The sequence below is a fragment of the Nipponia nippon genome, unplaced genomic scaffold (assembly GCF_047370975.1).
Source record: "Nipponia nippon isolate SJK-2023a ecotype South Korea unplaced genomic scaffold, ASM4737097v1 scaffold_4, whole genome shotgun sequence".
NCBI lineage: Eukaryota > Metazoa > Chordata > Aves > Pelecaniformes > Threskiornithidae > Nipponia > Nipponia nippon.
This window is the reverse complement of record NW_028262358.1, coordinates 110,225,997-110,247,918: the sequence shown is the minus strand read 5'-3', so window position 1 is coordinate 110,247,918 and position 21,922 is coordinate 110,225,997.

The window sequence follows — 21,922 nt, the reverse complement described above, 5'->3', positions numbered from 1 at the left end:
AAAGTCCCACCTCCCCTCTGACTATTTCATCTCCATGTCAATGACAGTATGATTTCTTTGCTCTGGGACTGGCCAGTTCACAGTTTTCAGCAGCTCCAAAGAGCCCGTTCTCTCTCTGTATCCTCTCAAGTCCCTTGAGGTTTCACCTGATCTATGCATTTAGCAACGACCTAAGCAATGGACTTATTTTTCCTTTACCGTCATCTATAAGGAGATCTCACTTCAAATCTGCCAGCTGGAGTACTCAGGAAATACCTTACGAACAAGCACCAAAGAGAGGAAAGCCAGTGCTATCTGTGAGGAAGTGAGAGCAGTTGAAAAGGATGGACAAGTGTTCATGCACCAAGGGAAAGGCAACCCAAGGAGGAGGCAGCAGGATCCCCAGATCTCCAGCAATTACTGCAAGGAAGAGAGCTGACTGGTCAGCAGGGCAATGCAAGCCATGCTTTGGTAGGGCATGCGTGTAGCCTGGTCCAGGGGGAGCGTTCACAAGTCTCTCTCAAACACCCTTACAGCTCTGATGAGTTATGGTTTATTCTCCAGACTTATGACAAACAGACGGGTGTGAGAACTGACAGGTAACACGTGGAGTTGACACTGGGCACCCACAGGGCCTGCAACCCCAGCCTTTGGTTCACTCCATCTGCAACTTGAAGTGGTACATTGCTTTGGTTGTTTGGTTTTGGTTTTTTTTTCCAGACTGCCTCAGCCAGCAGGCAGAGCTGGACACTCATGGCAGAAGGGTCTCTCCTTGTTGGTGGTCAGCTAAATTCTTTCCCTCTAATTTTGAGTAAAGTACCAGTTTAATCTCTAACACTCTGACTGGAAGCCTACTCTGACACTTAAACAAATTTAAAAATCATATCAAGCTCTTTAAAAAAATCCAGGCTTTCATTATCATGAAGGGGGGAGTTAATCAAAGGATGTTTTACATTTTCCAGAGAAGGAACCTCTGAAGCATTTCCATTTAGCTTGCTGGAATTTAAGGAGCAAGCTAATTAATTTGTGGCCTGTAGAAGAACTCAAGGGCTTGCTGTAACTTCTTAAAGACCTTTTAAAATTATTTAAATGTTACAAAAAGCACTGAGGCACCACCCCTGGAGACTGAATATGCCTTCTTTTCTGCAGAAGGGGTCAAGCTGCCATATGTTTCTCAGGATCACTAAACCAGCATGCCTCAGACCAGCTAACCTGGGGTGGGAAGTCAGATGTTCATGCTACACTGGTTCGTGATGAAACACACACTTAATTCCAGCCTTTCTCACACACACATATTTGTCTCAAGGCTCGGCAAACTTCAGTAGAAGACAAACTTTGGACTTAACTGCTATGCTGAATTAGGTCCTTGTACTTGGCTTCTCTATGGAGAAGAGTAAATATCAGCAGTTACAGCTGTGAATCTCTGCCTCGTAAAGCGGAATGAGACTGGAATTAAATCAGAATGTCATCCACAAGAGATAGTAGAAAGGTAACAAAAAATTTGGCCCTCATCTTCAGAAGAGGTGTAGCTGCTCAGCTACCACTGAGCAGTAGTTAAAGTTACTGTAAAGGCTGTAAGTCTGAGATTTGGGAATTCATGATGGCATGATTGCTTTACTGTGGTTGAGTCTATTGCACCATATCTCATTTTCCTCCTCATCCGAGCTGCTGTCTCCCTCGCCAGTCATCAAGCTCCAGACACTTCAGGCCCCTGATCTCAAAGGGCTTCATCACAGAGCTCCTGAAAATGGCTGGTTCTTCTGATCAAGTCAAAGGATGTCTCCTCACTCTTTAGCAAGAGTAAGCAAAGGTAAGTAACTATAATACAGTAAAAATGAAGCAACTTTTTCCTGAATCCGTGCTTTGACTTTGGAATCCTACTCCATCCCTCACACCCTGCAGGATTTCTAAACCAACTTCCTTGGAATCCATATGGGAAACCTCAGTTTATCCCCTACCCCAAGCTCTAATTAGGAAATGGTAAGGTGCTCATTCCTTGCCAGCCACCTGTGCATCATTCCTGACCTTGTCACTCCTGGACACCTAGCTATACTACAGGAGACCTATTTCACTCCCTTGCACTTCCTTCAAGCCTGGACTCCAGGAAGGTGATGTCCACTCACTGCAGGTGTCCCCATCTCTACTGAGAGCAGCAGACTTAATTTTTTCTGCTCCCAAGTCTATCGCTTGGAAAAGAAGCTAAGATAGCTTTAGCAAAAATGAGCATAAGCCTTTACAAGGGTCCTTCCCCCTCTCTGGAGAGGACACGTGGGAATTGAACACACAGTTCCCACAGACCATTTCCAAGAGGCAGGAACCTAAATGCTCCTTAAAGTGCTCAGTAAGCACTTTACTGCACACGGTGTTCTACTTCCAGCCTTGCATGCAGTGTTTTATTGCCAGCCAGTGCACATTATATGCAACACTGAATACAGGGAGGAACAACAAGGTGATTTATGAGAGAAGGCTGGCAGCAGAACTTCTGACTGCTACTACACTTCAGAGCCTTGGATCAAGAGCTCTGAGCTTACTCACTTGCATGAGCAAATCTGAACCACACTGAATAATTTATTTTATCTCCTTCACTTGACTCCAGTACTGACTCAAAGGGCCATCTTATGTGCCATGAACTTGGTATTGTTTCAACATATCATATGTGAAGGAGTCAGAAGAATATTATTTGTCCTGATAATATAGTTTGCGTAAGAAAATTCCAGTGGGACTTCAAAGGGAAAGGAACTACTCCGAGATATCACTTCATTAAATCTTTGTATTTACTTAAGGAACAGTGTTACAGTAAGATCTATAGAAAAACGGGCATTGGGTGGAGATGAGGTCTAGAAATGGGAGAATTTATTTTAATAAAAAAGAAGTGGAAGCCAGAAAATGTTTAACACAAAAAGGAGGTGTATTTTTGTAAAGATTTCCATATAATCTAAATCCATCCTCTCCATTCCATGTTGACGGGACATTCTGCACCAGCACATTGGTTCAGACCAGATCATCACTGCTGTTTGCCAGACCAGCCAGTGTGCTAACGCCCCAGCAGCTCTGCACCAGGCAGAAAAGCCAGTGGCTGAACTCCAGCGGCAGAAACATATCACAGCCCTTCTTCTCCTGACTCACCAACAGAGCTGACAAACCAAGTCAGGGGAACATTTGACATTTGTTCCTGCTTATAAAAGACCCACTCAAGAACTTTAAAGAGCACAAAGATCTCATCATCAAACAGGAACCATCATACAAGCGCAAGTCATGATCATAAAAGAGGAACAGCTCTTCAGAGGGACAATACCAGCAAGAGGACATAGCTCCACTGGCTTAAATAAATGCCCATCACAGAGCATTCATGCTTACGCCTTGCCCTGTGCTTTATTACAGAGCTACCAAGAAGATAATTCAGACTCCTTGTGTCCTTGGCTGCTCCTAGGTTTACCTCCTGCAAGCTCACTCAGTAAGAAACATCAGGTCTCTTGCACAGAGCACAAGAAGGGTTTTAGGGTCTGTTGGAGGTCCCTGTCATGCACAGCTAGGGTAGGGCCACCCAGAGCCAGGACCTGCTGAGACCTGCGAGCTGACGCAGTTCCCATCACACCAGCGCTACACCATCTGTGCCAAATGGGGAAATGTTGATCCCTGGCCAGTTCTAGCCAATTTTGCCTGCTAATGCAGATGAGTGCCAACACGTGCAAGTGTAGCACACATGCCCTCGCACTGGAAAGCAAAGCCTGACCCCTTCCCCAAAGGTGCCAGCTATGCTCTCCAGCTCAGCTCTGCTGTGAGGTGCACCCCGACATCTCTGCTGCACCACAGGCTGGAACAGCCAGCTCCAGCTGCTCACATCCAGGGGTGACTGGATATACCCCAGCCCAGCTACTCAAGGCATCTTTATGCAGCTGTTCAGTAAAATGTACATTTTTGCATCAGTAAAATGTAATTGTGGCAGATATGGAAGTGTTTCTTACTGTTTTATAGAAAGGACCCTGTCCTTCAAAGGAGTCCAGCTGGGCAACCCTCTGCAGGAACGCCCTGCAGACCTTCATGAAAAGGGGCCAGGACACAGGCAGGGAGAGCTACATCCCTGCAGCTGAGGGCTGAATGAGGGCTTGGGCTTCCTAACCCTTTTCTGCCCAAAATGTTAAATGAATCGTTCACTAGTAACATCTTTATGTCTCTAGGGTGGAAATGAGGAACACCTCCTAAAATTAAAAGCTGAACCACTGCCCTTAACAGAGTGTGCATTTTTACTGCCATGCATGCTTTTCTACCATCATAAAATGCGCAGTTATATTAATTATCCAAGTCATCATAGATATTATCCAAATTATCCAAAGCACCAATTTATTATTTAAAATGGCATTTAGTATATTTAATCAGTGCCTAAGCTCTTTAAAGGGATAATTCAAATTAATTTGACATTCAACATTTGCAGAATCAATATTTAGCAGGTTTGTATAATCTGTCCAAGTCTGTTAACGCACACACACAAAAAGGTCTCTCCATTGTTGAATTTCAAGCAGAAATGAAAGTAACAACTTCCATTAGTTCTAAGAAGTGGAGACAGCCAGGAGCAGAAGACAAAAATAACAAATCACTTCTAACCCAAAGATTCCTGAAACATATGAACACTGTTGAAATGAAAATGTGATATATTTTTTGATTCAACTTAATTTTCATGTCAAGTTCCAGCACATACCATCAGGTTTTTTTCTAAATTTAGCACGATAACAGGAACGCACTCAGGATATTATGAAAAAGCTAATAGTACTCAGTAATAAAGTATCTGTCCATCATCCCTATTGTTTTGTATGTGCTTAAGGAAAGAAGAAAATCTTTGAAGAACTTAAAACTGCAGTGAGTAGGCTTCATCTAAAACCATGTCTGATAGAAAACATCTAACAGCCTTTCAGCTGGACATGCCTTAACATTTCCACATGTTCAAGTACTGACAAAATGAATTCCCTTCTGTAGTTCTGAAGTTTCTGTCCTGCTGAGATGTGTGACTTGAGCTGTGGTGAATATAAGAAGACCAGTTCTTAATTTACCATCACAATCAAGTGATTTATATAAAAATCAGTGGAAAACTCTGTGGCATCCTTTCACTGTTTCTGCAAGTCATTAGCTTTTGTACATTCATGTTTCTTGGCAAAAAGGTTTAAGAGTTTAGTTCTGTGGTGGGTTGACCCTGGCTGGATGCCAGGTGCCCACCAAAGCTGCTCTGTCACTCCCCTCCTTCAGCTGGACAGGGGAGAGAAAATATAACAAAAGGCTCATGGGTCGAGATAAGGGCAGGGAGAGATCATTCACCAGTTACTGTCATGGGCAAAGCAGACTCAGCTTGAGGAAATTAGCTTAATTTATTGCCAATCAAATCAGAGTAGGGTAATGAGAAATAAAAACTCAATCTTAAAACACCTTCCCCCCACCCTTCCCTTCTTCCCAGGCTCAACTTCACTCCCAGATTCCGCCCCCCCCCCTGCCCCGAGCAGTGCAGGGGGACAGGGAATGGGGGCTGCAGTCAGTTCATCACACTTTGTCTTTGCCGCTCCTTCCTCCCCAGGGGGAGGACTCCTCACACTCTTCCCCTGCTCCAGTGTGGGGTCCCTCCCACAGGACACAGTCCTTCATGAACTTCTCCATCATGAGTCCTTCCCACGGGCTGCAGTTCTTCACAAACTGCTCCAGCGTGGGTCCCTTCCACAGGGTGCAGTCCTTCAGGAACAGACTGCTCCAGTGTGGGTCCCCCATGGCGTCACAAGTCCTGCCAGCAAACCTGCTCCAGCGTGGGCTTCCCATGGGGTCACAGCCTCCTTCGGGCATCCCCCTGCTCCGTTGTGGAGTCCTCCATGGGCTGCAGGTGGATATCTGCTCCACCATGGAGCTCCATGGGCTGCAGGGGGACAGCCTGTCTCACCATGGTCTTCACCAGGGGCTGCAGGGGAATCTCTGCTCTGGTGCCTGGAGCACCTCCTCCCCCTCCTTCTTCACTGACCTTGGTGTCTGCAGGGTTGTTCCTCTCACATATTCTCACTCCTGTCTCCAGGCTGCTGTTGCGCAGCAGGTTTTTTTCCCCTTTCTTAAGTATGTTACCCCAGAGGGGCAACCACCGTTGCTGATGGGCTTGGCCTTGGCCAGCGGCAGGTTCATCTTGGAGCTGGCTGGCGTTGGGTCTATCGGACATAGGGGAAGCTTCTAGTGGGTTCTCACAGAAGCCACCCTTGTAGCTCCCCCGCTACCAAAACCTTGCCACGCAAACCCAATATAAGTTCTTAGACAATAACAGAATTATCATCTGTCTCTTTTTCCATACTCTTACAGTTCATAATAAGCAAATTAGTACATAAAAATTGCATAAACTGTATTATTCTTGTTTTTACAGGTCTGTACAAGATTTCTCAACTCACTGACAAGTATAAATCTCTTCTCCTTTCAGGAGGTGTATCTTCATATGCTGAGACAACCACCAGTGTCATGGTCATCATTTAGGTGGAGCTGTAATTTCAATGACTGAGAATATAAAAATAACACTGAGATTCAAGCTTAGATCATGATTGCTCTCTCTTTTCTGCACCTTCATTCTAGGCCAGGAGATCCTAGAGACTGTCCCCCATACAGCCAACATCTAGGATGTGATACAAGTTTATAAATCAATAACACCTTCAGATATCAAATGGTCATGTTGACATCGTCATCCTGCTATAGCCTTACAGGCAGATGACTCACCCTGTAAAAACATTTAGGTGTATCTTTTTGCCTTTGGCAGCTGTTAAAATAATTTCTGCATAAAGCTGATTTTAAATGCACTGCATTAACGCAAACTGTTGTTTGAGGAAATGTAGCAGCCATGGGCAACGATATTACAGACTGAGTCATTCAGAAATGAGTATTTCCTCTCCCAGGGGCATATCAGTCATTCCCTTATCTTTACCTGAGTCTGATCGCATTCCTCATCCTTCTAGCAGCCTTGGTGGAGCTTTGCCAGAATCTCTTCCTTAGTGTGTCTTGGTTTTCATTAAATGCCTGAGACTTTCATCTCCCTTCTCCTCCAGTCCTCACCCCAGGCTCACAGGGAGCTCCATCTCAAGGCTGTGCCACCTTCCTGCTGCAATCCCTTGGCTGCGATGGAGGCACTGGTGGCTCAGCCATCTCCATGTCCATGGGCTGCTCAGCTGGGATGAAAGTATCTGCAGCTCCATCAATGCCTCTGCCAAAAGGCCTGGCCCTGCCAGGAGGACCTGACTGCCTACCGTTACTCAAAGTCCTGTCCTACACACAGCACCCGCTAAATCTTTACAATGAAAACACAAGCATCTACTGGTAGCAAGCCTTTGCTCTTTGCACAGCCATTAATGGACCTCTTTAGTAGTGTCCTTCCTTCTAATCCAGGTAAACAAATCACATGCACATGCCAGAAAAACCTCCCCCACCCCAGTCATGTTTCCCACCTGAAACTACACCCTGTATTTTTTGTGGATGTGACAATCCAAGGTAAGGTCAAAACAAGAATACCTTTTCTTATACCCTCTTTTTCAAGCTCTCCTGTCCTTTATTAAAAGTTTAGGTTTCCTCAAGATAACTTTACAGCATAAATCAAATTTCATCAAGCTACATAGCTTAGTCATGCTTTGCAGAAGGTAGTTTGATCCAGCACTCCTGAGAATGACTTAAAATAAGGACCAGATACCACCTCACTGGGAAATATTAGCAAGCAAGAATACCCTTCCAAGAAGGAACAGTTCTTTTAAAGACAGAAAAGGTGAATTGTTACAATCAGAAACCAGAGACGTAAGTAATGCATTCCTGAAAGTAACACTGAAATGCACGAATGGGTAAGCTCGACAAAATCAGTGTTTCTCATCCCAGATTCGTCCATCTCCTTGAGGATAAGCAGTCGCTTGCTGGCCACCACAGGTACCATCTGGTGATACTGGGGTGCCAGAGGTCTCGGTCCAGCCCAGGTGCTGTCTGCGGAGATGGGCTTTTCTGCCTGCTCAGGGCCCCACAGATAAACTGTTGTACAACATATTGGACAACACACACAACTTACTAGCTGCCACTGAGACTGTCCAAGACTCCCAATTAAAGTTTTCAGTTACCATAAATGCTCTGTTGCTGGAGATAGACCCCCAATAGCTCTAGGCTCTGTTATTTTCCATTAATATTTCCATAACTCATACATGCATGACCCTGACCTTTGTATGATCCTCTTTCATCCACTTACCTTATTCATTCTGAAGGTCTCTTCTTCAATGGTCTTCCATTCTTATTTATTGGGGATGCCAAAAACCAGTTCATTAGCACACTCCTTTTTGTGCCAAAGCCATTAATGAAAACATTACCATGAGCTTTCCCACAGGGACAGACCTTGGGAAGCTTCTCCAGCAAATTCCTGCTGCCAAAGCTTTCATCCTCCCTGTGAGCCAGTTCCTCGCAGACTGTGCCATTCCTGATGCAGCACTAGTCTTCTCTATTTCCCTAACGTTTCTCCCTGCAACACCATTTCATATATGCACAGTGCAGCGGTACTTTGCCTCATTTACCAAGGATAGGCTGGATTAATCTAGCATGTTCCAGCCTTACTTTATACCTTATCCGATCCATTTAATTCTTTTTTTTTTTCTTCAAAACTTGTCTTAAATCTTTCATGCTATTGAAATCAGACTAATGAGACCTGTTCAGCTTGCACTCACCAATCTCAACAAATTGTCCAAAGGACACTTATGAAGCCATCAGACATTTCCAGCAAGGATCAGGAAGCTGTATTAACAGAAAATGAAACTTAATCTGCAATGATATGTATGTGCTTTGTTTTGCCCACCACACACAAGGGAGAGGGGTTAAAAGCAGGGCAGTTGTAGAGGGAGGTTAACTAGGATGAGCAGGAGACTACAGCTTATCACAGAGTGAAAAAGGATGGTTTGTTTTGCTAACCATGGGCTAGAAGGAATATGACTGCACTTTCTAAATACATCACAGGACAAAGCATAAACAGAAGGAAAGCATTTCGTAGGCTCAGGGTGGTACAAAAGTAAATGATTACCAGCCCTGGAGATGGAGTAGTGGAGCTAAGGAGTATCCATCTCCATTTAAAGAAATCAATGTATTTAGTAATGAGACATGATTGATTGTCTGCTATAGGAGGAAACCAAACTCAGTGTTACTGAAGTTGCAAACAAGCTTTCAGAAAGTGTAAGCCCAAACTCCTAAAACGGTTGAGAGGAGAAATGCTGCTTGCCCACCTTCCGAGGAGCACTCTGACCACCTGCCTCTGAACTCTCCAGGTCCCTCCTTTGGAGCACTGGACACCGGGCATCTGGGAAATGGTGGCATTATAGGCTGTCTCCAGTGCTGCCCACCCATGCCCAGCTGTGCTGTAAGCACCAGCAGCCTCAGTAGAGCAAGTTCAGCCCCCAGCCCACGACAACGGGCACACACAAACAGGAATCACCCCATTCCTGGGCTGCTGTGGGCTGGACGGGGTCCAACTCCCTCCATTCACCTCCCATGGTCACCCTTCCTAACCAGTACCTCCTCTCTTCCCTCCCTCTGATATCCCTGCCCCTTTCCCTTGCTTTTCTTCTTTCCACAGCCTCTGCAGTTTTCCTCTCTCTACACTCCTGTGATGTACTGATTTGGGGGACAGGGCACCCTCTCTTCCCTGAGGCATCTCGGGTGCATGCTCTTTCACTACATTGGGCTCTCTTGCAGCTCCAGTGTAACTGCAAAAGGAAAGAAGCAGAGAAGTTCCCCTGCAAAGGGAGTCTCTGCTGCATATACATCATCCCAGACAAGAAAGAGGGACCGCAGAAGCTCACTGTTAAAGCCTGCGCTGCAGTGGTTTGCCTGTGAAAGTCATTTGAACATCACAAACAAAAAAAAGACCTCCTGGATACGGTTCCATTTTCATAGTCACCTTCTGAGTCCAGCCGCACGCTGAGCCCATTATTCCTCGTTCTGTCCTCACTCATTAACAGTGATACTCCATCCCTGACGTCTTTACTGTTTCCAGTTGTGTACCTGTAGCCATCACATCTCCACTCAGGCACTCTTATTTAAGCTCAGCCTGCTCTGATCAGTTTTGGCTTTCTTGGCTCTTCCACCCATGCTTAATTTTCAGACAATTTTTTGGGCTTGCTGCATGCTGAATTCCCTCCGACTTTGTCTAGTTGAAACAACAGTGCTCTTTATTGAGGTGGACAGGAGTATTATGCTTTCACGCATGCTAAACTCCAGCCTCTCCTTAAAACAAACAGTTTGGCAGTGTGGGTGGCATAGGTTTACTTTGGAGCCATCCTCCTCCCCCAGTCTCTCTGTCTCTGACATATCCCTCCCTTCCCCATCTCTGTCTTCATTTCTCCTTATTAGTAGTCCTCATGCATCAGATTTCCTCCAAAAAATTATTCATGCAAGTTGTCTGACGATGTTGAAGGCTTGTTTTGAAGGCCTGTCATATGTATCAAGGTCCAGATGACCTGAAGTAAAGGCTGCATTTGTGAAAATGCAGAATTACCATTGCAGTGTGGAGTGTAAGGGATTAGTGCTAGTGCTAGTTCAGCAATACAGTATAATGGGCCCAATCCCAGCAGGGAGGTGGGTATAGCCCCTTGCACTGCAGTCCAGGGAGGAGTACTTCTAGGGATGAAGTAAGTCTGCTGTAAATGCACCAGAGTGGCCCAGCTGGGGCAGAGAAAGATGAATGCTAAAGCTAAAGAAGGGAGAGTTCCCTAACCATTTCCAAATTACCCTCTGCATCACAGGGGCTTCTTTCCACATCCCCATAGCCCTGGTATTGTACCAGCAACATTTGGGCTGGGAACAGTCCCTTGAGGCTGCTGAGCACAGCAGTGCCCCAGTCCGGAGCTGCAGGTATGAACCCACGAAGGAGGCACCAGTAAGCACTGTTTCTGTAGCCTTCATTTTTCTTTCCGACTGATTAAACTTTATTTTATCCCACCACATGTAAAATCATAATAAAGCCTGTAACAAAGGTATAGCAAGGGCACTTCAAAAACAAAAGTCTCCACATACATACAGCAACCTATCTTCCCTAAAAGATAGCACAACTACCAAAAGAGCATTTAAATGAGCTGAGATCTTTCATACAAGATTTTAAAGTACGCATTTGTACTCATCAGTTGGATCACAAAGAGCATTCAAAGGAATGTAATCCTGATGTAATAAATTAGCTGCCTCTGTAAACCTAAAGGTATCAAGCTGTCACACAAGGGATTTCAATCCATAACTCTAATATAACCTCTGCAGGTTCTCTCCACAGCTTTAGTCTTCACAGATGAAGGGTTTGACCTGGTAATTCGTAACAGGAAGAGGCTTCCCTCTACTTTCATTGATCACTGCAGGAGACTATAGCTCACAACAAAGCTTGCAGCCCAGCAAGATTTTCCCCTTCCCTCCCTGCTTTTATATTTGTGCATTCAGACATGAGCCCTGCAAGTGTAAAGGTCTATACACCGCATATTCCAAAGGAAAAAAGTTTCCATGGACATGTGAAAGGATACTCCCAGGTAGATGGGAAATTTTCTTCTGGTACAGCAATAACATAGCTTTAGGGATGATGAAATGCACCATCCCTTTCAATGTGTTGAGGCATCTGCAAGATACATGCAGCTCCCAGAGTCCAATGTGAAATTGGAGACTCACAAAATGGATGCGGCTGGAAGGGTCCTCAGCCCCTTGCGACTGGATCTCCCCTGGAGACCATCTTGTCCAACTTCACCTTCTCAGAGTCACTTGCCCAGGACCACATCCAGTCAGGTTTTGAATATCTCCACTGATGGAGACTCCACAACCTCTCTGGGCAACCTGTGCTAATGTTTGACCACTCTCACATGAAAGAAGTGGATTTTTGTGTTCAGATGGAATTTTGTGTGTTTTAACTTGTGCCCAGTGCCTCTTGCACTGTCAGTGGGGCACTGCTGAGAAATGTCTGGCTCCCTCTTCCTTACTTCCCGCCCTCTTCCCCAGCAGGTATGTATACACATGGATATCCAATGGTAACACTAGCAATTTTACTCCCCAAATTAAGGATCGGACAACTTTTTCCTGCTCTGAGAGCGCTTGAGTACATGAAAAGCTCTCAGAGGATTTCAGAGTGAGCAACAATGTCATGAACCCTTTGGGCTAGAAGCCTGGGAGATTCGCCTTCTCTGAGTTTCTGAAGGCGTATAACTTGGCATAGTGGTGGTGCATCATATCAGTCTCAAATATTTCTTCGGGAACACCTGAAAAGGACATTTTTGAAAATGAATTTGCCTCTGGCTTCTAACCTGTGCTTATTTTTAGCAAGGTATAGGTGTAACAATAATAAAGATAGTGATGTCTTGAAGAAATTATGAAGCATGACATTTATTTTCACCCTTCTTCAAAATCCCCTTTTATTGATCTGACTTGTACAATTTATAACCACTGTTGTATAAAGATAAGAAAGGGACTGGGCATGCTTAGAAGAAGTGGACTGTGAAAATCCTTTAAATGCTGCAGAACAGAAAGGTAGATTTAACCACTGAGGTGATCTAAGAAGATGAGATATATCTGTTGGAGTCTTTCCAACTAATCCCATACTAATAATATTTGTTGATCAGCTACTAGCCAGAGATAGAGTTCAGGGTAGAAGCCTTCAAGAAAGAAAGTTAGAAATTTCTATATGATGTTATTCAATGCAGTAGCCTCACAGTAATGCAGACAAAGTCAATATGAGATATGGGTGCTTTACTGAGGTCAAAGGTAGATTAAATAGTTTGGATATTTGGCTAAAAGGGAGAACATTGTCTCATTCAGGATGGGGGGGGTGGGCTTTAAGACATACAGATTATATATTTCCAACTTGAAGTTTACCTTATTTTACATTTATTTTGTAGTGACAGAATCTGTATCTGCATAGAAAGGAAGCACAAACTCTGCAGTTTGGACTCAACTCTACATTTGTCATGTTCAATAAAGCTTTGTTGGTAAGAAAAAATGCCTTTACATAGTACAGTTATAGCTGTAGCATGGACCCGTATTATGACCACGCTTGTTGCCAGGACAAACCATCCACATAACTTCCGTTTTCTACCCAGGAAAAATTCAGATTAGACTAGGCTTGCTCTAACTATACTACCAACATCTTGCTATCTCTTCCCAGCACTGTGCTCCATGTTATTTTTGGTTGGTGCAAGGCAAGTTCTCCATAAGCACCTTTCCTTCTGTATTTTCATGAAAATGTTGTTAATTTATTCATGGCACTATCATCCCAGGCATTCCATGGTGTAACAGTTTATACTGTTATATACAACAGCATAGGAAAACTGCAAGATAGTAAAGAATAGAGACAACCCAAATAAAAAGGAATGATGCTGAAGGATCATAACAAATCTCTTTCTGAAGCTGCTCAGTATCTCAGTAGATAAACTGGATAGATTTATCCAGGTGGTTTATAGCAGTCAGGCTAAGAATGGCTTTCAACAGTGTCCACAGCACAGTTAATTTTTGCTGTAGCCACAACGGAGACAGAATTTCATTCTGCAATATTTACAGGATGAAAAAAAAAAAAGAAAAAAAATCCTAAATGCTCATGCTGCAGGTACTTCAGGGCATCTGAGCAGCCTCCTGTAAGGCTCTGGGCTGCAGATCACAAACAGCCTTGTTTCTCCACTTCAGAGAGCTTCCAGCCAGGGCAGCCTCATCTGTTGAGAAGAAGGAAATTTCTGGGGATAGTTTAGGACAAAATGAAGCCTTTTTCAAACCACCAAGTCCACGGTCTGCACTGTCTGTGAGAGGCTTTCCAACAGTCTCATGCTGTGTATGTAACACATATGCGAAATCTCCCACTGTCTAAGTATCTTGCCGTGGAAAAGAACAGAAGAACCACTGACGTGTGATAGATATAAGCCACATCACTTAACACAATCCCAAATAGCACATGGTTATTATAAGAAGCTGCAGCATATGAACACGTCTAGAGCAGACTGAGAACACGTGCAATGGCTACAGTGATGTGTGCAGCAAAAATGTGTTTAGAAAGACCCATCTGAATGGTGTGAGTTACCACATTGGTACCACCACCACTATTGCTTTTGAAATTTTGGGGGGCTTGATAGCATTTGGGGGGAATGGGGACGAGCCTTTCTGGTTTTCCACCACCCACCAATTGTACAGGTCAGATCAACAGAATTTCCAGAAAACTAAATTGTAGTAAAAACAATTTTCATGGAAAGTGTTGCTGCATTTTTCAGTCAGGTTCACTAACTCTCACTATGACTGTTTTCAGTAAAAAAAAGAAACGAAGACAGATTGCTCCTCCCTATCTTTAGCCATTTACAGCCAAATTTTCACAAGCTTGGAAACCTCTGACCCTGTGCCTACATGTTTTCTTTTAATCTTTTAAGACAGCGCATTTTCCTGGTTTCTTCATCAATCCCCTTTATTGCTTTCTCCCATTTTCCGCCTTCTCTCTCTCTATTGCATTGTAGAGATTAAGTCATGTTTTGTTATGAAAGCTATTTTTCCCTTTTTTCAGTTTCCTGGAAAGAAAAAAAAAGTTTTAACATTTCACAAAAGATTTTCAGAAAATTATTTCATTGAAGGAGGACCCTATCCATTCCTGACATCACCTGGAGTACTCTGTTTTCAGTTTTCCCTCCCTATTTGATGAGAAGAGAGTGCACTTTTCCAGAGTTCATGGTCCTTGCTTGTTGATTGTTCAGACTTCTGAGAACATAACAAGCAAATTTGTAGTTAATGGGGTCATGTTAACAATAGTGTCTTAAAACAAACAGCGTGGTTAGTTGATGTTTGAACAGCAATCAAGTTCACTGAAGCACAAATATTTCTTTGCATATGCTTTCAGACACTTGTTGCAACCACTTGGAGTGAAACGCAAGAGCCACTGGAGAGTGCAGAGATCTACAGCATAGAGGTGGTGAAAAATTCTAGCCAATATAGGAAAAGGAACTGAGCAGGCAAGAATATTATCTAGAAGAAGTTTGCATAATACCTCTGGGGAAAAAAAAAAAAAAGACAAAAAAGAGGAAAATGCCCACTGCATTTTAATCTAATTACTATGAAGAAAAACCAATAAATCCTACATCTTAAATAAACTTCATCAAAAAAATTAAGAGGGGAAGCAGTAGAGGATTTAATTAGAGTTGTATCATTTGTCTACGTAGGCACAGAGTTTTGTTTGGAGAGCTCTTCATCAAGTGCCAGGGCTCATACAAACAAGTAGCGTGCTAAGGCTTCTGCTTTTTAAGTCATAGGTCAAAGAACTAAAGGGAGTGGTAGGGCAATTTTTCAACAAGAAGGAAATATTGGCCCAAAATAAAGTCACAATGAGTTATGGCTGGTGGGAGGGATTTGGAAACATGCCAGATAGATTTTTGTCAGTCTTTGTTAATTTGCTGTTAGCTTTAGTGCTTGGAAAAAGAGATGAATTGTGACAGAAACAAATAATACACAGTAACGGCACCCACACAGCCCCAACGCACACCTGCCCACACCATAACTCACTGATCTGTGAGCCAGTGCTAGCGACTGCAGAAGGCAAGTTTTCAGAGGTGCAAGCCAAAGTGAATTTTATTGCTTAATACAGTTTGATCTCCCAGTGCAAACTTCGATTTCACCTCTGTTTACTTGGAAGCTGCTAGAGAATTATCCTTCTCAATATCCATCAAAGAGCACATCCCACCCCGGTGCTGAGAGCATGCAACTCCCTTTTGATTAAAACATCTATGCCAGCATACCAGCAGGCTTAGTTTCTTCTCATGATGTTAGCAATACTATAGTGATTACTCCTGTGGCAACCAGCCATTACCCTCTTTTCCCTTATTTTTCAGGCCTGCCAGCTCTGATGATCTTTGACATCACACAACTGATTTAAACTAGTCACCCCTTCTGCCTCAAAGCAAGCCAGTCCAAGACTTGCTTTTATTTCTACATTAGCAAACCATATTCCTGATTTTTGATAACTTGCATTGCATCGGGCTAATCCCTGTCCAGCAATCCCATAGCAGCAGAAATAGCCTCACTGTTTTAAGTACCTGGGCTTAGCCAGCACAGTGGCCTGATATTGTTATTCAGCCTTTTTTAGTACTTCTTTGACTTCAACTTTCAATTCACGAGAACCCAAATGCCATGTGGAGGCAGACAGCGATACTGTGGTAATTTGAGACTCGCACAGTTTTAATAGCCATGAGATGAAGACGGTTGTGCTTCATGGGCTCAAGACCTCCCCTCCAGCCGGAGGCAGACCACAGCTTGCTGTGCACATCTCTCTCTCCTTCCCATAACAAGTAACAGGGAAGGAGATACAACCTCATTTCCTACCAGGGTCAGTTTGTCACTGCTTTATGATACAAAAGAGATTTGGTTCTTCTGTTGGCATAGGGTAAAGTATTATTGCCTCATAAGCATCTGCTTTACTTGCTTGTTCTTCTTATTGTTAGTATTATTACTAATTCTTCAGTTTCTCAGCAATTACTTTTCTTGCTCTCTGCAAGGAAAATGTCATGAGTTTGCCATTCCCTTGGCTTTGTCAGACCTCCCACCAGGGAAGCTCCATACCTGAGCAGGGCTGCTCCTCTTCACACGCTCATGTCCTGTCTTCAGAGTGGTGGCAGTGGCAGAGCAGAGCACAGGCATCCATGGGGTGGTAGGACCATCTGCCCAGTAGTACAGCTGTGATTTCAGTGGGCAAAGCAGCTAGCTGATGGGTACGCAGAGTTATGAGAAAGACACAGATCATCATGAGAAGCTGAGTTTGTACAGATTTTATAGACTCCAGGAGAAGGAGTAGCTAAAGTTCCCAGCACAGGTAGAGGCATGCTGGAGTGACCAACAGAAGGCTGTGACTGGCATGACAACAGTCAGACTCAGACTATTTCTACGTACCAGCAAAGTCAGGCCTTACCTAACTGGTTCAGCTACAGCATTTCTGTCAGTTGTAATTTAGGAGATTGAAACTAGGTATCAGATACCAATTGTCACCTACCTTCAGGAGCTCTGAATTTGCTCCCTTATTGCCAGTCTTATGTCACAGACAGTATTTTCAAAAGCTCAATACTTTCAAAAGTTGAGCTGCAGCTCAACTTTCAGTATCGGCTCCAAGGCCAATATTTATAATGCACAGCTATAACCAGATCCACAGTTATCAGCATTCAGTTGATTCAGTTCACTGTCAACAGCTTCAGTTCCTCCTAGCTGGTAATTACAGCATATATGATAAGATCCTGGATGCACTTCCGTGTACTGATTAGCAGTTAGCTTGGTGTCATCTACACCAAGCTTACCCTGCTTACAGTGACTAACACGCCAAGACTACTTAGTAATTGCAATAGTGGAGGCTGCAGCAACTCTGTTAGAGCTCAGTATGTTGTCTGCGTCTTATGCAGTGTCACCACAAACCACATTCAAAGTTTACTGAAGCAATCTCTAAGGAAATATCCCAGTCAGCCATCTGCGGTCAGAAAACCAATTATATTCTGTATCTACAAAAATGTGCACAGCTCCTTATCTGCACACACAATCCAGAAATGAATGTGGACAAATGCAGCACGAATTGCAACTTGGAGAGAAATCAGCTAAATAACATGCATGCTAAAATGATATGGAAGTAGGGACCCTTGCAAAGAAGTTTGGTGCAGCACATCAACAGAAGGACTCTCTGCTCATCCTCACTAAAGAGGACAAAAATAAAGACTAGAGGAATCATAAGGAAAAGAAGAAATGTGGCATAAGTACAAAATTTCCACAGCCCAATCCAAAGGAATAGATGAAGACAAGAATGTTTTACAGCTCATGAAAATAAAAGCCTACATGAGCTGCTTGTCCTCGTGGTTTCTTACACTGAAAGGCACAATACATAAGGCATGGTGAAAAGCGAAGGGGATGACTGCAGCTAAGCCAGGCAAAGAATACTTTTTAATGAGGAAGAGAGGGAGGAAAGAGAGGGAAAAAAATAAAATCATGGCTGTCTCCCTGGACTGCATAGCCTATGACACCATCTGATATGTTGAGCTAGGATGCAAGATGCATCAATGTGGCATCAACATGGATCTGTGAGGATATTTTCAGAGGACGCTGGCCCACAAAATGAGCGTCTGGGAATTCCAGAATAGCAGACTCCCACCAGACTTAGTGCTGCCACTTGCTCGATTTCACACTTTATTTCACAACGACCTACAGACCATCCTTTCCAAACAGCTCGTATATGCTGAGCACATCTGCCCAAATCCAGGACCCAAAGCTTCCAACTCTATGGGGAGAGTCTTAACTGTGACTTGACTATCACGCGTCTTTATTGCAAGAAACAGGACTGAAGCCAAGTACGAGGAACTTGTCAATATGCTCCCATTCATATCACACACACAACTAATCTGAGCTTCCTATCTTTTTGAAAGGCATTGATCAGTCACACCAACCATAGCAATTATACTTAGGAGTCACTTTCTTCCCCATATCAGCTCACCAGGTTAATTCAGAAGATGTAGGGACAATCTTTTAAATTGGACTAGTAAGATTCAAGAGGAGGATCTAGTGGGTAAACATGAGCCTGTTTGGGGTTTGCTTTTTGATTTCTGGGAGACATACTGTTTAATATGTTGTAAGGTTGAGCACACACTGAGGTGCATGCTCCTTACCTAGGAGAGGACCAGCATCTTGCTGACAAGAACAGCAGAGTTCCCCTGCCATAGTCAGGGGTTTTAACACATTACCACCAGACCAAACAAACATCTAGCTGATTGCTATGACCATCAGCTTGTCACCGTAGGTAAACGTGGGACATGCCTCAGAGCAGATTGTCGCTGCTGGTATCAGGAGAGATGCTGTATGCCTTCTGGATTGGCTTCTCCTCCTATTCTAGACTCCCTCCAGCTTTCCTAAAGCTAAACACCACTAAATGAGAGGCCCTCGGCAAGATCAGAGTAATTTAGTTATTAATTTGTGCTTCTGTGCTTGGCTTGCTTATTTTTTATGAGTGGGATCTAGTTCTTGTCTTTCCCACACCATCTTACCAAGAGCTGCAAAATTCTGCCCATTCTCTTCATTCCTTCAGACGAAAGAGGGTGTCATTTCCTTCCCTCTTCCCTGCCATTATGTTCTTTTTCTGTGAGATCTGCAGATGCTCCCAGTCTCTCTGGAGCAGGTAATTAAGGAGGTAATCGTGTGGAGCAGAACTCCTGCAGTTAGCAAAAGTTGGTAGGAAAGGCTACTTTCTTTTCATGAAACAGAAAAGCTATAGCTTGGTTTTGATTGTTTCTGCTTATCTTCGGTCAAACACTGTTACCTGATGAGAAAATAGCCTCTCTTCCCCCTGCCCAGCTTGATTTGGAGTGACGGCAGATTGGGGAAACAATCAATCCTTCCCTCAGAGTAATTGCCACTAAGCCCCAGCTATCCCTGCTCCGGCTAATTCAAAAAGGGTCCTAGGAAAAGGATAAACAGTGACAGAGACAGGATGTTTCATATCAGTGTTTAAAAAGATCTGCAGCAGTAGTTTAGTGCTCATTCAAGGGAAGAGCAGCAGCAAGAGAGGGGTGGAGCAGAGGGAGGAGAGAGCCCTCTGAAACCCCAGGGAGCTGAGATAAACACACCCAACTGCAAGCCACTAATTTCTATTAAAGGATTGATTTCTTGTGTATATCTTCCCTCATCTTCCTCTGAATCATTTTTATAGATCTGCCCGAGAAAGGAGGCAAGCGGCACAAGATGAAGTGGGATACATGCTTGGCATCCCTAGAAGAGTTGTTTATCCATGCTGCAATGCCTCCACTGCACCTGCAGGACTTTTGGCAGACATGGATTTCCAGGCTTAGACTTGTTTGCAGATGTTTCTCCTGAGGATTGAAGGCAGGCAGCCTGAGCTGTCATTCTTATCTGATTGACATAACTTTTGGTTTGTTTGTTGTTTCGGGTTTTTTTTTAAGCTGTAATGTAGAAAGTCTCCAAGGAAAGACTTCTTTATATTTAAGAGACTATAAATAAAATTAACTCATCCAAACTCAGTTTCTTTTCTTACTCTTCTTATTGGTTCTTCATTTGCATTTATTTTCTTCTGCATTTGATCTGTGATATCCATCTCTACACTGCTCTTTAGTGTACTCACGGCCTTACTCAGGGTTATTTATTAGCTCTTTCATGTTTTTAAAAGGCAAACTTTCCCTTTTTCTCATTCTAACATTCACACCCACGCTTTGTCTTCCACCCCCTAACTGTCACCAATGTCTCTTCATCATTTTGTTAGCTCTCTTCCTTTTCTTACTTGGATTGATTTCTATACCCTTACTGAAAAAAAGGGGGCAGCTGCTGCCCAACCTAGCCAGTGAGGCAGGAGAGAGTGGGTAGGGAGGTCTGGTGGCACGCTGACAACCCAGGAGGGACAGAGGAAGTTATTTTTCTGCTGTTAGGAACCCTTCTCATTCTCTGATCACTGTTGTTCTCCTCTGCCTTTCATCTTCTCCTAAAGGACATGCTGCAGAATTAGCACTGTAGCACAGAAAAACATTTTGTTGCTTAGAAGAGAAATGTAGTACCCAAAGAGAGAATGAAAGTCTAAATGCGCCCAATGTAATGTTTAGGTACCTAAGCAAGGATTGCAGTTGCTGTAGGCTCACAACAGAGACAACAGAGAGACAAGCAATTTCGGAAGGCAAATCAAGTCTTTTCTTACTCCAGTAACTATGCAGGAAGATTAGGAAATCCACTTCTTACTAGACAGCACCTACAGATAAGCAGAAAAATATCAAAACTCAAATATACTGACTAAAGTCAGAGATGATCCAATAGGAATCCAAGATCAAATGCCTCTTAAACTCATCCTTCTGCATTAGGCTATGCTGCCACAGACATTCAGAGGCCACAGAGGGCTTGATCTAATAAACATGTGTGTAGACCTCAGAGGCTGGGCACAATGTTTGATCCTCAGACTACAACTCATTTTAATGAAGGCAAAGCTGTTGAGATGGAGCTTGTGCTCATGATGACCAAAGAGATCCCTCCATAGAGGCTTTCTTCACCAAGACTTGGTAATGGACCAGGTGCATGTTGTAAGAAAAATGTTTCTGTGATGCACCTGAAATCCTCTTCATCAGTATGCTAAATCTGTGCAACTGATTCATCAGTGGATTATTTAATTTACATTTTTAAGAGACTTCAATACATCTGCAGCTGTAGCCTGGAAGGTGATTAGATACATGATGATAAAGGTACTTGGAAGGGATATTGTTACATGTACTAATTGCATATACACATATTGTATTTTCCACAGCTTAGGAGTGCTCCATTTCCCCTAGTAAAGAGTTCTTGTTACAGTCCTGGAGTATTCTCAAATCAGAAGGTCAGAGGCACAGAGGGATTGTTTGCTATGAAAGTTGAGTAGAGGCCTTAAAATGGTTTAAATAGGTATCAGGCTATATTGAATCTGATAATTTTTAATGCCATCAGATACCCTCCCTAGCAGAAGAGCTGCTTGCATCGTGTTTCTGTGAACTTAAGGAAAGAAAGCCAAACTAGTGCCTCCATCAGAGGCAAGCTTTGGTGGAAGCTTTGAAGCTCCCTCTTCAGTATGGCCTTTTGCTAACCATTCAGCACACACTTGCTGCTTGACCAAACCACACATGCAGCTCTGAAACAACCAGGGTATGCTCTGCCTCTGGCTCAACCTGTGGCTGGGGCTGAGGAAAGGAGAGAAGGTCACTGTAGAGAGAAATTAGTGTTCCTGTAGCAAGAACAGGAGGGATTGTAAGGATTTGGGGAGCAGAGAGAGCATTTTGGAAAAGGATAGATGTATAGGCTTCAAATCTGTATGAATCTAGGCTTCATTAACTGCACAGCTCACAGAACGACCCATTTGTCTTTATTCTGGCAGCTCTTGGGGCAGTGACGGTCTCCTAGCCGTTGTATGAACAGAGCATAACAGAGTGAGGCCTTTAGCAGCTTTGTGAACCTGAAG